The sequence below is a fragment of the Neovison vison genome, chromosome 13, assembly GCF_020171115.1.
Source record: "Neovison vison isolate M4711 chromosome 13, ASM_NN_V1, whole genome shotgun sequence".
NCBI lineage: Eukaryota > Metazoa > Chordata > Mammalia > Carnivora > Mustelidae > Neogale > Neogale vison.
Window position 1 is genome coordinate 95,686,778 of NC_058103.1, and position 5,897 is coordinate 95,692,674.

The following is a 5,897-nucleotide window of genomic DNA, read 5'->3' on the forward strand; positions in this document are numbered from 1 at the left end:
CCCTCTCTCTGACTGCCTCTCTGCCTACTTGTGATCTCTGTCAAGTAAATAAATAAAATCTTTTTTTTTCAATTTATTTATTTTCAGAAAAACAGTATTCATTATTTTTTCACCACACCCAGTGCTCCATGCAAGCCGTGCCCTCTATAATACCCACCACCTGGTACCCCAAACTCCCACCCCCCCGCCCCAATAAAATCTTTTAAAAAAGAAATGGGCAGAAGACATGAACTGACATTCCTCCAAAGAAGACATACAAATGGCCAAAAGACAAATGAAAAAATGTTCAACATCACGTGGCATCAGGGAAATACAAATCAGAACCACAATGAGATACCACTTCACATCAATCAAAACAGCTAAAATTAACAAGTCAGGAAACAAGAGATGCTGGCGAGGATGAGGAGAAACAGGAACCTTTCTACACTGTCAGTAGGAATGCCAGCAGAGAATAGCTACTCAGGAAAATAGTATGGAGGTTCCTTAAGAAAGTTGAAGATAGAGCTATCCTATGACCCAGGAATCACACTACTGGGTATTTACCCCAAAGATACAGATGTAGTGAAAAGAAGGGCCATCTGTACCCCAATGTTCATAGCAGCAATGGCCACAGTCACCAAGCTGTTGAAAGAGCCAAGATGCCCTTCAACCAACAAATGGATAAAGAAGATATGGTCCATATATACAATGGAGTATTATGCCTCCATCAGAAAGGATAAATACCCAACTTTTGTATCAACATGGATGGCACTGAAGGAGATTATGCTGAGTGAAATAAGTCAAGCAGAGACAGTCAATTATTATATGGTTTCATTTACTTGTGGAACATAAAGAATAATACAGAAGACATTGGGTGAAGGAGAGAAGTGAGTTGGGGGGAAATTAGAGGGGGAGACGAACCATGAGAGACTGTGGACTCTGAGGAGCAAACTGAGGGTTTTGTGGGGGGGGGTTGGATGTTGAGAGGGCCTGGTGGGTTTTCTTTTTTTTTTTTTTCATTTTATTTTATTTTATTTTATTTTATTTTATTTTATTTCTTTTCCGTATTAAGGAGGGCACGTATTGCATGGAGCATGGGGTGTGCTGCATAAACAATGAATCTTGGAACACTAAAAAAATAAAATGAACATTTTTTCATGTGTCTGATAGTCATTTGTATGTCTTGATTGGAGAAGTGTCTGTTCATATCTTCTGCCCATTTTTTGATGTTTGCCTGTTTCGTGTGTGTTGAGTTTGAGGAGTTCATTATAGATCCTGGATATCAACCTTTTGTCTGTACTGTCATTTGCAAATATCTTCCCCCATTCCATGGGTTGCCTCTTTGTTTTTTTGACTGTTTCCTTTGCTGTGCAGAAGCTTTTGATTTTGATGAAGTCCCAAAAGTTTATTTTTGCTTTTGTTTCCTTGGCCTTTGGAGACATATCTTGAGAGAAGTTGCTGTGGCTGATATCAAAGAGATTACTGCCTATGTTCTCCTCTAGGAGTCTGATGGATTCCTGTCTCACGTTGAGGTCTTTTATCCATTTTGAGTTGATCTTTGTGTACGGTGTAAGAGAATGGTCGAGTTTCATTCTTCTACATATAGCTGTCCAGTTTTCCCAGCACCATTTATTGAAGAGACTGTCTTTTATCCACTGTATATTTTTTCCTGTTTTGTCAAAGATTAATTGACCATAGAGTAGAGGGTCCATATCTGGGCTCTCTACTCTGTTCCACTGGTCTATGTGTCTGTTTTTATGCCAGTACCATGCTTTCTTGGTGATGTTCATCATCACTACCCTCAGGGAGATTCAAATTAAAACCACATTGAGATATCACCTTACACCAGTTAGAATGGCCAAAATTAACAAAACAGGAAACAACATGTGTTGGAGAGGATGTGGAGAAAGGGGAACCCTCTTCCACTGTTGGTGGGAATGTAAGTTGGTGCAGCCTCTTTGGAGAACAGTGTGGAGATTCCTCAAGAAATTAAAAATAGAGCTTCCCTATGACCCTGCAATTGTATTCCTGGATATTTACCCCAAAGATACAGATGTTGTGAAAAGAAGGGCCATCTGTTCCCCAATGTTTATAGCAGCAATGGCCACAGTCACCAAACTATGGAAATAACCAAGATGCCCTTCAACGGATGAATGGATAAGGAAGATGTGGTCCATATACCCTATGGAGTATTATGCCTCCATCAGAAAGGATGAATACCCAGCTTTTGTAGCAACATGGACGGGACTGGAAGAGATTATGCTGAGTGAAATAAGTCAAGCAGAGAGAGTCAATTATCATATGGTTTCACTTATTTGGGGAGCATAACAAATATCATGGAGGACAAGGGGTGTTAGAGAGAAGGGAGTTGGGGTAAATTGGAAGGGGAGGTGAATCATGAGAGACTATGGACTCTGAAAAACAATCTGAGGGGTTTGAAGTGGTGGGGGGGTGAGAGGTTGGGGTACCAGGTGGTGGGTATAATAGAGGGCACGGATTGCATGGAGCACTGGATGTGTTGAAAAAATAATGATACTGTTATGCTGAAAATAAATGAAAAAAAAAGCAAAAAATAAAAAAATAAAATAAAATGAAATTTCAAGAAAAAGAAAAATATAATAAAGTTGGGATATTTCGTATTTTCCCTTTTACTCTTAACTGTTTCAGACACTGTCCATCAAATATGGGGTAAAATGCAATTAAAAGAAAATACAGAATAATATGTATGTGACATAAATTTTCGACATGGAAAAAATTTTTAAACTACTTTAGTTTACTTTATCCACGTTTTAATGGATCAATTTTAACAACATATATGTTTTACTTCCAAGGCTATCACTTTGTCTGGAAAGTTTGACTAGTGCTTATTCTCTATGTGCTTACCATCTATAAAATGATTATTTTAAATAATTTCACTTCCTGGGACACCTGGCTGGCTCAGTTGGTAGAGCGTGTGACACTATATCTCAGGGTTGTGAGTTTGAACTTCACAGGGGGATAGAGATTACATAATTTTTTTAATAAAATCTTTTTAAAAAAAGAGAAAAATTCTTTTGCTCCTTCACTAGGTATTGTATGTATGTGATGAATCACTGAATTCTATTCCTGAAGCCAATATTGTACTGTATGTTAACAAACTAGAATTTAAATTGAAATTTAATAAATAAAATGAAATAAAAATCCTCAGGTTCCTTGAATTTCTACACCAGACATGGCAGTGTGGAAAGACCAAGCTTGACCCTCAGTCCCCAGCCTACCTCTTCTCTTGGTTCTAGATCCCAATACAAGAGTTCTCTCATGTATGTGGCCCTTATACACCATGGAGTATTATACCTCCATCAGAAAGGACGAATACCCAACTTTTGTAGCAACATGGACGGGACTGGAAGAGATTATGCTGAGTGAAATAAGTCAAGCAGAAAGAGTCAATGATCATATGGTTTCACTTATTTGTGGAGCATAACAAAAAACATGGAGGACATGGGGAGTTAGAGAGAAGGGGGTTGCGGTAAACTGGAAGGGGAGGTGAATCATGAGAGACTATGGACTCTGAAAAACAATCCGAGGGGTTTGAAGTGGCGGGGGTGGGTGGGAGGTCGGGGTACCAGGTGGTGGGTATTATAGAGGGCATGGATTACTTGGAACACTGGGTGTGGTGAAAAAATAATGATACTGTTATGCTGAAAATAAATAAATTAAAAAATAAATTTAAAAAAAAAGAAAAGAAAATGGACTTGTCCACTCAGTTTACACACAGTGCCCTCAGCCTAAAAGTTCCCATACCAGTGTAGGCATTGCCCTCAGGAGGATAGCACCAAAGGAAAAGCTCAGGCAAGCCCTGGAAATGGTCTCAGGGCTTTATAGAAGGGAACTCTGGAGATGAATAGCATTCATGTACAGTCTGACAAACAGAAATGTTAGCAGCTTATTAATAAAGAGAATTTTAATAGATAATTGATTAAGTATGTATTGAAAATGCCAAAGGGAATATACATAATTCTTGTTTTTCTGGATATAATGCTACCAATCCCAGATATCAACAGGACAAATCAAATGATATCCCAAGACTCTAAATTTTGCTATGAAAGAGGGACATTAGAATAAAGGATGTTGTGGCCTACTAATATATAAAGAAAGCTTGGAGTTTCAGGTCTCTGCAATGTGCCTTGCTGACTACACAGTACCACTTAAATCAACTCATACAACTACTCTCTGGCTGACAGTGTCCTCTCTCCTTCTATAGGCAAAAGACTTCAATAGAAATGCTGTGGAGTGAAAGAGGAGAATGTGATCCATACCAGGGATGGTTAGGAAAGTGTGATGCACACAGGGATGCCTACCCCTTCTCACTCATCTTAGTAAGAAATCATCTAAGGTCTTACATGAGCACAGGTATTGCAATTTACCTAGCAATCCTATTATTTGGTGGAGTTTAAGATATTCTTTTCTTGAGTTATGTTTTTCAGCTAAGTAATTTTAAAAGCCTCTCCATCACAACTGACTAGGAAATAAGTGAGCAAATATAAAAATATTGCTAAAAGCCCATCGTTATATTATTGTTTAGTGAACAGAATTAATACATTTCCATAGACATAAGAAGGTGCAAAGATCCTAATGTCAGAAATAGATAACCTTAAATATAAATGCTTTTGTGTATCTTTTTAGTGATCTCCTAAATCTGGAGATCTGTAGATAAAGTAGAAAATATGTAATTAGTCCATCTAATTGAGACAAAGACTTTCTGGAAAGAAAAATAATTGTTCAATCTTAATTATCCAAAACTCCTATATTTCTTGTGTGATCATACTTCTTTTGAGTGATCTTGTGAAAGTCTCTTAAGAAATCTGAGTTCAGGACATCTAGATCGCTCGGTGGATTGACTACCAAACTCTTGACTTGAGTTAATGTCATGATCTCAGGGTTGTGGGGTTGAATGCTTCATTGGACTCCACACTAGGCAAGGAGTTTGCCTGAGATTCTCTCTCTCTCTCTCTCTTTCTCTCTCTTCCTCTATGTAAAATAAATAAATCATTAAAAAAAAGAAATCCCAGCTCATTTGTAAAATATTACCTACTTCTATATCTATCTTTGAGACTTAAAGGTATTAACTATGAGTACTTTAAACTACAGTTTTCTTTTTTTTTCCCCTCCCTTTACAGGTCAGAGCTCTTAAATATAACAACCAGTTGAAGAGCCAGCTTATACACTTATCCCCTGCTGTAACTCCACTTAAAGAAATTCTAGGAGAATAGGATATCTCTTCTAGAGAAGCCTTCAGGGAAGAAAACTGGGAGTTTCCAACACCTGGCACTCCCAGGCTTTCTTGCCTTCACATGTAAACTTCACAAAGAGCATGCTCACTTACCTATACTGAACTCAAGTGCATTTCTAAAATTTGGCACAATATATAACGGAGTCCCTAGGTAAACTTTAATAGGTAGGGTGGTTAGCGCTGTTGTTAGGCTTTCTTGGAGACAGGACAAAAGGGACTTAAACTGCTTCAGAAGAGACTCTGATGGACATCAGAAGGAACCTCCTGGCATGGGAGTTGTTACACCCAGATGAGGAAGACAAAAAAGGAGATAGGATACCTTCTTTCATTTGAAGAGAATTTAAAAGTGAAATGACATAAATCAAAGAAGACTTGTTAGAGACAAAGGGTAGAAAGGTTGATCTTTTAAGGTGTCCTCTTGAACCTACTATTCAATTTCTGGGCCAATTAATTCTGCTTCTTAATATTTAACACCCAACGAAGTCACCATACCTCAATAGCAATCAGCAGCAATGCAATAAAATTTTGATGATGGTTTTTATGCCAAAGTCATGGAATTGGTTTCATGCATATACCCATGTATAGGATGAGTTAAGGATGTCCCAAGAAAGTTATGCTATCTAAATCACCTCTTCCTGTTCATCCT